Consider the following 12,440-nt stretch of genomic DNA (forward strand, 5'->3'; position numbering starts at 1 on the left):
AAAACTTTCTAACAATGCATCTTTTATTCTAGTCTAGACAAAACCTAAGAGGAGACTTCAGGGACTAGTAGACAGTGTGAAGCTTCATAGTTTCCTACAGGTTAAGACCAGAAGCAATCGTTACATCCTGCATATCCCAAGACATTAAAAGTCTGCAGGGGCAGGGGTTCATCAGATGAGATGTGCCCCAATGATCCCAGCAGGCAAACCACACCCCATGCTGCAGACTCAGAGGAAGGCAAAAGCTAGGGATCAAGTGTTAAGGTCTAGTTACAGTTTTGCCACTGATTTCTTCTATGTTCTTGGGGAAATCACTGAACTACTGTCTGTTTCCTTCTGCTCAATGAGGATACCACGTTCTTACCATTCTCCTAGAGCTGCTGAAAAGATTCACTAATTTGCCCCAAACGTTAGATAAGTAAAATGTTATATATTCAAAAGGGAAGTATTGTTAAGGCAAATTCTATTACCCAAGAAGTGCAAACATCTTAAAAGAGAGACATACCCATTTTCTTGTAGAAGTAGTTTATCCTCTTGCTCAGAAACTGATCTAAAGGGGGGGGGAAAGACATAACAAATAGCTTAACAATTTGTTCCTATATTGTTCACTCACTTTTTGGGGTGGGTGAGGGAACCATTTATGTGTTTAAGCTATTTACTGAATTTAAACCTGGGTTTGCCATCTAGCTCTGCCTTTCAGTCCCCAGTGTGAAAGGGGTGGAAAAATAAACCTAATAATGTGAGACTCTTATTCATAAACCAGGGCCAGTAGCCATTCCCTCCTCTGCCCTGCTCCCTTCTAGTTTTTTCTTGTGAAGCTGGTAAAAGGTGCCAGATTGAGGGCTCTGTTCCTCCACGGGGCAGTGGCTGTCCAAGCTTCGCACTGGAGGGGATTAGCTGCAGGGGTGAACGCATAGTTTAGGCTTTTGGCCATTGAGTCCTGGGTGTGTTTGCTGAGATGGCCCTCAAGGGGCCATGTGTGATAGTATTTCTCTTCTTGAACACTGGACTGAAACTATTCTGACAATTAGATTTCAGATAAACTACAGAGCAGCCAACACAAGGCTGGCAGAATTATAATTAAAATTTTAACTACTGCATTAAACCTGTTACAGTATGGTCTGAATTCCACTTCCTCACCTTTACAAAGGCCTGTTTACTCTGTCTTCTCCCCAGTAATGCGCTTCTCTGGACAGTACCTTACCTAGTGCCACATTAAAAGAGGGCTCTTAAGAGCCTGCTTAATGCTGCTTTGCTTAGTGAGCAAAGATGATTACTTATCCTGCTCCTGCAGTCAGTTGGCAAAGTTCGTAAGTCAGTGGGACTCTGGTTATATCATGTAAATCAGCGAAACCACATTCTAGAGCCTTGTCTACATAAGTTGTACTGCTTTATACCATTATACTTTAAAGTGGTACAATCCTGTCCCCTCCTTACTGTAGACACACTTTGGCATAAAGGTGCCTTAAACTGGTGTAGTTTATTCCTATATTACAAACAACTCATCCACAAGTGCAGGGTGCAAAATGCGCAATAATACAATTATACAAGAGTGAGAAAACAGAAATTTAACAATGCCTGCAAATAAATATTTATAAAAGGTCCTTCAAGCAAACTGAGACTAGAACAGACATTTAAAGAATAACAAAAGGTGCCTCAGAATATGTCAAGGAAAATTTGTAAGTACAAATAATAGCCACAGACATTTCCGTACCATACTACGAAAGGTAAATTCTGCTCTCTCGTGCCAGGTCAGTGGAGGCGGGTTTCTACACAGCCGAGATCCAGTTCCATAGTGGCAATTCCAGGCTCCTCCCTGCTTCAGGGACGTGCTGTGAGTTCAGATTTAAAGGCAGAAGAATCCTTAGAGTGGATCAAGAGAGCAGCCTGCAGCAAAAAGGCAAGTTAAGCAGGGGTGAGCGTAGGATTGGAGAAAGATGGTCCAATTCCTGTGGAGGGTAAGGCAAAGAAGGGGCAGCAGGCTAGTGGGAGGTGGGAGAGATTGGTGATAAGGGGGGTTAAAAAGGAATGGGTAACAAATTCACACATGTAAGTAAACAGCAAGACTATGGAACAGATATGAGCGACCGATGGGTATCTGCTACCTATGCAATCAACAGCCCCCTAAATTCTTTCACAAAAGCAATTCTAAGGCTGTAAAAATACTTTTTAATATTTTTATTTTGAGCTGGTCTCTTAACAGTCCCTTGGTGTGAGGCCTGATTCAGTGAAACCCTTTCCCTTTGAGCAAAGTGGGAATGTTAATTCCTTGGGCGGGGTCACAGCCCACACGCTGAAGTACACAAAATGGGACCTGAAAATGTAGGCAGAGTTTTTGAGGAAACGAAAGTTATTTTTGACTGTCCTGGCTAAAAAGCTCCTCAAGGAGGCAGCAAAGTGTAGGAGCTGTGGAAGACAAATAGCTCTCAGGGAACATGGCTGTTGCAGTGCAAGGTTTCATTCTTCTGATCCCTGCTATGCCTTAGGGTATCTGAAGAAGTGAGGTTTATTACCCACGAAAGCTTATGCCCAAATAAATCTGTTAGTCTTTAAGGTGCCACCGGACTCCTTGTTGTTTTTGTGGATACAGACTAACACGGCTACTTCCTGATACTTTATGCCTTAGGGAGTGTCATTAGCACTGAGTGACCCAGAACTAAATACCCACAAAGAACATCATATTCATCCCCAGCCGCCCAACCCCTTACAAGCCAAACTACATTTACTGAGTTTTGAGCCAGCTCTCAAGTAGTGCTACAGGGAAGGCTTACCTGACTCAGACTGCAGCGGGGGAGAAGCTGCCTGCTCACTTGCTCGCTCACTGAAGCTCCAGTTCTCAGAGAGGAAACTTTCCCCTTTACAGTTGGAGATTTGTTTGTGGAAAGCGGAATTGATCACAGGGCTGGACAGTAGCCCATGGTGGCGAGTCTCTCATGGGCTGACATCCCCAAAAGTGCGCGGAAGAGAGAGAAAGATTCTCCCCCGCAGAAGGGGGAGCTTGAAACTTGTCCAGGTCTCCACCCACCAGACTGAGCCTGACTAGAAATCATCAAGCACAAAGCGGGACACTTCCGTGTTGAGCTATGAGATCAGCTGTTTAGCTTACCTGAGGCCTGGTCTACGCAGTTTATGGCCTGATTTAACCATGTAGGTTTTTCTTACTGAATTAGCTAAATCTGCACAACCCTAATGTGTACCCAGTACTGGTGTTCAGGTGCTTTATAACACCTTTCCTTAGGGGAATAAGCTGTAACAGTATAAGCACTTTTACCAAGGTAGCTGCATCCATGTAAGGGTGGCAGTACTGGTCTAGTTAAAGCAGTACAACATTTGTGTGTAGGCAGCCCTTCGCTGCAGGCTGTACTATGAGCCCTCCCAAAGGAATCCTTGAGGGGGGAGGGGGGAGGGGAGAAAGAATGACAAAGAACCCCTCCCCGCCAGGGTGACTATATTTTCCCAAAGGGCAAATGGGACTGGTCCAAGGTGCCACCCGCCCAGTGTGAGCCCTGCTCCCAGCCCTCCCTGCCACCCAAGCAGGGCCAGCCCCCTCTCCCCACTGGCCTAAATCCCCCTGCTGCCCACCCACGTGGGGCCAGCCTGAGGCTCCCCTTCCCCCCCGACCCCAAGCCTCCCAGCTGCTCTCCCTGGGCTGTCCCAAGGCCCCAACCCCTCCATCCCCCTGTAAGCAGGACCAGCCCGAGCCCCCCCATACACACACACGTGGGGCCAGCCCAAGGCCCCCCTCTATCCCCTGCACACAGGGCTGGCCCAAGATCTCTGCCACCCGCCCATGCAGAGCTGGCTTGGCCCGAGCTGCTTTCCCGAACCCTCCCTCCCATGCAGGGCAGGCGTTGCCGCTTGCCCCTCTCCCTCTGAATGTTCCTCTGTGCCCTGCTAGGGGTTGCACCCCACTTTTTTTGGAAAAAATGCCCTTTTGTCCGCTTTGCTCTTGCCAACTGATGATCAGGTCGGTGGCAAGAGAAAATGCCTATGTTTGCCAAAAAAGTCAGGATGGCCAGGACAGGGCTTAAAAAAGGGACTGTCCCAGCTAAATAGGATGTATGGTCACCTTACCAACCTCCCTTCCCCCTGCTCCTTCTTCCCCCCTCCACACAAAAAAACAACCCCACGCTCCAGATGTTGTGTTGGAAATGTTCTCTAATACAAGGAACTGTTTGGACACTCCAAGGATGGGCTGAAAAACTTTGGACTGTGCATAAATCAGGAATTGCAGGGAGATGTGCAGCCAGACCCGCAGTAAGAGGTTCTGCAGGAGCCCAAAGAGAGGCTGCAACCTGACCCAACCCACAGAGCACCAAGGTCTCCCTCTTGCAGCAAAAGGGACAGGTGTCAGGGCAGGGTGTGGGTGTGTGTGAGCGAGAGACCCATGCCATGTACACACCCATGCTCATGGCGCCGTGAAGGAGCCGCCCCAGTTTAGCTGTGGAACAAGAGTGGATTCCCGCCCCCCCCCCCTCCACCCCACCTTGGGTGGCAGCAAGTGGTGTCCGCATGGGCCATGAGGGTGAGGAAGTAGATTACATGAAACAAAAAAACATACAGGTAATCTCTGGGCATGGTTTAGAGGTGGAACAGCTGAATGTCATGCAGCCAGCTCAAGTGGCATGTGGGGAGTGGCCTGTGGGGAAGAGGGCCTGATGATGCCTTCTGGAGGGCGAGGGGTATGGGCTGGGCAGGGACCCTCCTGTAGGACCGCTAGAGGAGGCCTGGCTGCCCTCACTGCTGAAACAGTGGCCAGAGTGTGGCTGTGCAGCTGGCAGCAAAATGCCCAGGCAGGAGGGAGAGCTTTGCTGTTAGTCTTTAAATTACCTCTCCCCAGCTGCCTGCTCCATGGTGTGGGCAGATCACATGTAGGGAGGCAGACACAGTAGTAGGGTCACAGAACACCATCTAGAAACAGATCTTAGCCTGAACCCATCTGGCTCTGTAGTTCCAGGGAGGGCATGTACATCAGCTGCCCTGTTTAGACATATAACAGTAGTACTGGGGCATCAGCCAGGTTGCAGGGGTGCATGCTGAACAGACCTATGGTAAAGGTGTTGTCACCAATTTGTCAGAACAGGCTTTTGCTGTGAGGCACCTCGGTGCCCAGGCCCGGTTCTAGGGAGCTGCTTTAAGATCCATGATTCAAGGTTGTTTTGTTACACCCCAGTTATTGTTCCACACCCAGCAGGGGGCAGCCGGGTGCCTGCAGTGCTCTAATTCAGTGGTACTCAAATTGTGGGTTGGGACCCCCAAGTGGGTTGGTAGCCCGGGCATGGTAAGAGTTGTGTGGGGTAGCTCTGGGGAGCCACAGACCCTACAGCTGCCCAGGATGGGGGGGGGGGGGGGTCAAGCGTTGCCCCTAACCCGTGTCCTGCTCCACCAGGCCCCCACCACCCAGGGCAGGTGGAGGGGCCACAGCTGCCCAGGCGACTCTTACCGTGGCTGGGCTGCACCCCCCGCCCCACCCCACCCCACCCCACCCCAGCCGGAGCCTGGTCCAGGTGAGAGCCGTGCAGGCAGCTGTGGGAAGCCGCGGCCCCTCTTGCCCAGGGGGAGTGGGGGAACTGCTCTTGACCCACCCACCCCCATCCCAGGCAGTGAAGGGGCCATGGCTGCCCAGGTTCCCGCTGGCGGCCTGGCTGGAAGTGGCAGGGCCCCTGCTGAAAAGTGGCCAGGCCCATCCAGTTTCAAAACTGGGAGGGCCATGGCCCCCTGGCTCTCCCTATTCCTGTGACCCTGACAGAGGGAAGGGGAATGAAGAGTGAGCAGGGGGTGGGGCCTAGGGGGAAGTGGCAGGGCAGGGGCACGCCACTCTGCTCAGCCCTCAGTGTGCACTGCCTCCCAAGCCTGACGTGACCACCCCTAAGGCATAAAGTACCCACTGCACATACTAGCTGTGTACATGCTGATTAAGTCACCACTCACCCCTCCGCGCAGAATGGTCATAGTTTGCATTCCATTTACTAGAGCGCTGATCTGACCACCTTACAGTACCGTTCCCTGAGCCTGTCTGCTTCCAAAGCTGTGGCCCACGCCTCCCCCTACCTCCAATCCTGTTGCTGTACTCTTCTGTCTTTTTGGCTCAATTAATGTAGCATCATTATAATAAATCCTCTACTGTTGGCTGATCTAGCCGTTCCACGCATCAAAGTACCTTCTTAAGTCTGCAGCTGCCTGATATTTGTGCGTAGGTCTCAGTGCCCGCCCAGAAAGCGCTACACTAAAGCTTTATAAAATATTTATAGGGGAAGGAAGGAGCTTGGTTTCACTATGTCTCATATCCCTGTATGGGTGACCTCATAATGCAGCCATCAGTGATGTTATGCACCATGAAATTTTCTGTGAAATTCTTAAGACCAACAGGGCGATACATTTTCTTTTTGTAGGCAGGACTTGGCAGCTGTGAGGATCTCACCATTCTGCACTGAGTGTCCTTGAAGTTTTCTAGTGGTCTGGGGGCACAGATTATAATCACAGAAGGCAGCATTGTAATCTGAGAGCGGGAGCCATTCAAAACAAGACCCTTTCCTCTTGGGAGACCTTTTGGAAGGAGACTTCTACATAAACTCTGATGGTCTCTTCCTGTAAATTTCACTGGCTCATTGGGATCAATGCACATGTAAGTCTTGGGGCTCAAAGCAGCAGCCATTAGATAAAGTGGGCACAGGGTGAGGCTTGTCTACTTTCCAGCTCACTGCCTCTACTGCAGATGTTTCTTTTTATTTAGCTGAGGTGGAGTCCATAGCAGAAAGAACAGTTACTTACCTTGCAGTAACCGAGTTGTTCATGTCCTTATTCATATTTATCCTAGTTGAGGTACAGGTGAGATTGACCAGTAATATCCATTGGGGCTGTGATGGTGGCCCTGCGTGCCCTTGTGTCTCTACCACCTGAGGGCATATAAGGCTAGGGTCTGTGTGTGAGAGAGGGAACCAATTCTCGTTCCCTTGCTAATTCTGAATCCCAGAAGACATGGACTCGTATGGAGGGCAGGCCATGGGACAAAACTCCCATAGTTTTTTACCTACCAGGAAAAAATAGTTACCTACTGTGATGCTGGTAGACCAGGTGCTAGCTTATGCCACAGTCCCTAGCTGTCAAGTGACCACTATTAAATGCATAGCTGGAAACCAGTCTGACTTACTTGTGTGTTAGTATTGCTAAAATAGGTATTAGACATAAACAATGTGTTTAGACTTTAGGAAATGCTTGTAAATTGCTGCCTGCACTAATCTCACTTATATATCTGTAACCCATATTAAAGTGTTTCTGTTAATTGTAAAAATGTTTGCTCTGAAACCGTAAATCCAGGCAGAAAAGAAACATTACCAAGTGTGAAACACTGCTTTGCACCCATGAGCAGGGCTTATCTCCAGCCCATCAGGAAAGCCACTTGAATCCAAATGGGCTATTGTAAACCATCAAACAACAAGAACTTTGTTGATTGGTCTTTGCACTCTCCTGAAGAGGGGGACATGTGGAAGCACTTGTCCCATCAGCTAAGACTCTAGGGCGATGAGGATAAAAATTCCTGACCAGAAGGAATTAGGATCTTTTTATGTTGTTTGGACTCTAAGGACAAAGATTCCTAAACGTAAGCATGAGATCCCCAGGATTAACCTGGATTAAGGTTTTATAGAGCTGTCATATTTCAGCAGCTCATCACCATCTGAAACCTAAGACAGCAACTAATTTGTGTGTAAAAACAACAAGGAGTCCTCATGGCACCTTAGAGACTAACAAATTTATCTGGGCATAAGCTTTCGTGGGCTAGAACCGACTTCATCAGATGCATGGAGTGGAAAATACAGTAGCAGTATACCATGCATCTGATGAAGTGGGTTCTAGCCCAAATAAATTTGTTAGTCTCTAAGGTGCCACAAGGACTTCTCGTTGTTTTTGCTGATTCAGACTAACACGGCTATCACTCTGAAACCTGTCATTTGTGTGTGTATGTTTACTTGTTTTAACCATGTAAATAACTCATTTCTTTTTCTTAATTAATAGAGCCTCAGTTAGTTTACTATAGGATTAGCTACAAGCACTGTCTGTGGTGCATATTGACCTGAGGTAAGTGACTGGTTCTTTGGGATTGGGAGTAACCGGAATAGTTTGTGATCTTTGGTGTAAAGTGATCATCTGTCACAGTGTCTGGGTTGCATGGTAAATAGGAATGCCCAACGGGACTGTCTGTGGCTCCATGTTAAGGTTATATGGTATCTGAGGAGTTTACACTTGTTACTTTTGAGGACCTTTAGCTGGATTGTCTTCTAAAACAGAGTTTGGCTATTAGCTCTATAAGGTTGCAGCTGGCGGCATTTCTGGGGAAATTACCTCAGCCAGGAGGGTGGATGGTTGGTGAAATCTAAGTATAGAACTCTCAACCTGTTTGGGGTTTGTGCCCTGCTTCTTAACAGTCTGCCCTGAGATTGGTAGTGTTGCTTGTGAGCCACTCCAGAGTGTGAGATCTATCTTTCCGTAACTGTTGTTCTTCAAGATGTGTTGCACATGTCCATTCTACTGTGGGTGTGCGCGTGCCCCGTGCAGACAGAGATTTTTTTCTCTCAGCAGTACCTGTTGGGGATGGTTTGAGAACCCTTTATTGCCACCCCCCCCCCACTGTGTGCTGGTGTAAGAGAGGGGAGCCACTCGCGCCCCGCCTCAATTCCTTTGTACTGGACAGACTCTCATAGAGCCCTCAACTCATCCACCCTCCTGGCTGAGGTAATTTCCCCAGAAATGCCGCCAGCTGCAACCTTATAGAGCTAATAGCCAAACTCTGTTTTAGAAGACAATCCAGCTAAAGGTCCTCAAAAGACACCTTTCCTGCCAGACCAAATGGAGAAGTGCTTCCACTGTTGTGAGAGGATATGCTCTCAGTTGCAGCACTAGGTCCCATAAAGTTTCAGACCTGGCTTGTGGAAGAAAAGGCCTTGGCCTTCATGGCGTCTAAGACTGCCTTGAAGAATTCTATTGTCTTTGCCTATTTCAGGATTGATTTGTCTCAATTTACTAGGATCCCCAGTGCATTGAATGTGGACAGGTTACTGGATATGCTGGATAGGACTTGAGCCTCGGACCAACCTCTGACCAACCAGTCATCTAGGTATGGGAACATATGGACACCTAATTTTCATAAGTGAGCTGCCACAACTGCCCTGCACCTTGTGAACACTTGAGGAGCAGCTAACAGACCAAAGAGAAGCACCGTAAATTGATAATGGCAACCATTCACCACAAATCTGAGAAACTTTCCACAGTCATAGCATATTGCAACTTGGAGTTAAGCATCCTTTAAACTGAGGGCAGTGTACCAGTCTTTTAAATCTAAAATAGGCATGAGACTCTCTTTGTCTTGGGGATCAGGAAGTAGCAGGAATAGAAACCCTTTTCCCTGAGGTACAACGGGACTTTTTCTATGGCCTGAAGAAAACATTGGACCTCCTGTTGAGGGCAATCTCGTGAGAATGGTCTCTGAAGAGGGATGGGGAAAGGGGCTGGGGTGGGGCAGAAATGAACTGATGCTATGTGGGCCCAAGCATTTAGGCAGTGGGATAAGCAATTGATAAACAAACAATGGGGAACAAATGGAGCCACGGTGACTGGTACGCTGTCCTCAACAAACGCATCAAAATGCCTGTTTGGATGAGGCGGCTGGATGGGATGAGCTCACTGATGCTGAAGAGGAGGGTGGTGGAGGGCACCTCCTATCATCTCTGCCCTTTTTTCTGAGTGGATCTTGGGATTGAGGAGCATACTGGTATTTGTGTGGCTGCTGCGGATGATACTGTTTTATTTTTTATGCTGGGGTATAGATCCAAGGGGATTTGAATGTTGCCTTAGAATCCTTAGTGCTATGAAGCCTGTCGTCCATTTTCTCTGAAAACAGTGAGGGACCTTTGAAAAGAAGGTTCTAGATAGTCTGTTAGCCTCTAGAGGTAGACCAGACAACTACAACCATGAACCCCTTTCTCATAGTAATAGCTTTTGCCATGGTTTGAGCAACCGAGTCCGCATTATCCAAACCCTCCTGGAGGGCAGTCCTGTTACCCTCATCCACCATTACTGCAAATTCTTGTCTACAGTCCTCTGGCAGATTGTCTTTATATTTTATAATGTTTTCCTAGAGGGTGAAGTCATATCGACTCACAAGAGTGTGTTGGTTGCAATCATGAGTTGCAGACTTCCTGAAGAAGAAAGCTTGCAACCAAACAAACAGATCCAACCTCTTTGAGTCTTTGCTTTTCGGCATGGAAGTTTATTGCCCCTGTCTTTCCTGATCATTGGCAGCTGCCATCACAAGAGAACCAGGGGGCAGAGCGGTGGAGTAAGAGTAAAAATGTTCTTACCCTTTAGAGAAGATGAAGTACATCCTTTCAGCTCATTTTGCTGTGGGGGGCAGGGAGGAGGGTGTCTGCCAAAAAGCCTTGACTGGTTCCATGATGGCTTCATTAATTGGTAGAGCTACCCTGACTGGGGTTGCCGATATGAGGATGTCCACCAACTTGTGAGAGCTTTCGCGCACCTCTTCTGCCTGAATGTGAAGTACAGAGGCCACTCTTTTAAAAAGATCTCGATGAGCAGTGTGGTCCTCTGGCGGTGATGTCACTTGGACGGCTCAACAGCCTCATCTGGGTGATGAGGATGCAACATGCATCTGAGGTGCTGGTTGGTCTGTGGCTTGTGGCAGGGAAGGTGCCTGAGTGGCTTCTGGCTGCTCAGTACTAGTCTTGGTACTGGGTACCAGGGACTGATGTTTTTTGGTACCAATGCCTCTGGTGCACTCTCAGCAAGCAAGATGGTTGAGGGGAGGTCCTAGCTGGAAGGGAACGCCCCATGGCATCAAGAATGGCTACTGATATGGGCCCGGACCCATCCTTGCTCAGCCCATTGATCCTTAGAAGAGGCCCAATGCTGGGGATGCTGTATGCCCCATGGTCCCAATAACTTATGTTCCCCATCCTGGGTGGGATACACAGCACCACACCTCTGAGTTTGAGGAAGAAGAGTCAGATGCTTCTGCCAGTGGAGGGGCAGATCCAGATGGGACTGAGGAGAGGTAACCTGAGCCTGGAGATGGCAGTACCGGGGAAATCATGGGAGGCTTTCCTCTTGTCAATAAGGGCTTTTGCAAAGGCTTGGACAGTGCACTGTAAGACCTCGATACAGTGAGGTATGAGCAACAGACATTGATACCAGTTGCACACCTTCCACTGCCAGCCATATTAGTACCAACAGGCTGAATAAGACTCATGCAGCTGCATACTCCTCCAGGGGGGTTGGGATCAGCACTGTCTGCTGGCCAAGTGTCATTCAGGGGATGGCCTTGTCAGACCTGGTACCGGCTCTGGAGGCTGTTATCCCCTCCTGGAAGGTGACGAGTGTTCTGGGAGGATGAGTCCCTTGCCCAAATGCTTCGTCAAGTCTCTGCCTTTGGTACCAGTGCAGTCAAGAGAGCAACTGAACCTTCAGAAGGCCTAAGCTTTTTCTTTGGTACCAAGGAACAGTCCCAAAGAGCCACAGACACCTCCGGTGGCTCTGTACCGAAGTTGATGTACTTGGGGCGCTCTCCTCATGTGATGACTCCGAGGGGAGCGAAATGCTGCCTCCATAAGGAAGCACTTAAGCCTCACTGCCCTATGTTTTTTTTGAGTGGGGCTTGAATGCTTTTCAAATGTGACATTTGTCACTAACGTGGGATTCCCCCAAACCTTTCAAATAGGCTGGGTGCAGGTTGCTGATCAGCATGGATTTTACACAGGTTCAGCAGGACTTAAACCCCAATGAATGATGCACCATTCCGGTACCAAGAGAGAAAAAGAAGTGGTCAAAAAGAGACCAAACCCAGAAAACTATCACTAAAACTGTCTAAAACTAACAAACTACTATTTTACAACAAACAGGATCTATATGCAGAAAGGAGTGAGGGAAGCAATTGAATTAATACGCCTGGATCGCTCCAATAACCGTCACTGGCAGTAAGAAGGAACTGAGGCAGGTTGGGGGAAGCTCCACTTTCTTATACCAGCACACAGTGGTGTGTGGCAAAAGGGTGCTCAAGCCACCCGGTCTGGTACCGCTGAGGGGGAAAAATCTCCAATATCTTTGTACACGGTGTGTGTACATGTATAGTGGAATGGACATGTGCAATCAATTGAAGAAGAACAAACAGCGATCTACAGATTACCTCAATGGACATTACTCAGCCAGTCAGGGTTGGTAGCTGAAGGACTCCATTCTGAGGGATGGGCCTTCCCCAGGATAAATCCGTTGACCACCAACAAGAACAACAAATACCTTCTCTTCTGCTCCAAAGCAGGTGTCAGCCAGGGTCCCTCCAGAATGCTTACCTCCTGCCATGGTCTCAAGGTTTACTTGATGCCTTTCTCCTGCTATCCAAAGTCATAAAGAAGATCAGGCAGGAAGTATATGGT

General features: G+C 48.5%; 1 protein-coding gene across 5 annotated transcripts in view; it reads right to left on the reverse strand.

The window, feature by feature from the left end:
• ERN1 (endoplasmic reticulum to nucleus signaling 1) overlaps positions 1–12,440 on the reverse strand; it is a 96,197-nt gene that overhangs the window by 5,590 nt on the left and 78,167 nt on the right. For 4 of the 5 annotated variants that reach the window (XM_065563594.1, XM_065563595.1, XM_065563593.1 and 1 more), the window contains 3 exons: positions 2,772–12,398; positions 1,715–1,887; positions 506–550 (listed from right to left, as the gene is read on the reverse strand). The gene's annotated coding sequence lies outside the window, so the exon portion shown is untranslated. The remainder of the gene's footprint in view (positions 1–505; positions 551–1,714; positions 1,888–2,771; positions 12,399–12,440) is intronic. The other variant, XM_065563592.1, reaches the window with a different exon arrangement.

The sequence above is a fragment of the Chrysemys picta genome, chromosome 12, assembly GCF_011386835.1.
Source record: "Chrysemys picta bellii isolate R12L10 chromosome 12, ASM1138683v2, whole genome shotgun sequence".
NCBI lineage: Eukaryota > Metazoa > Chordata > Testudines > Emydidae > Chrysemys > Chrysemys picta.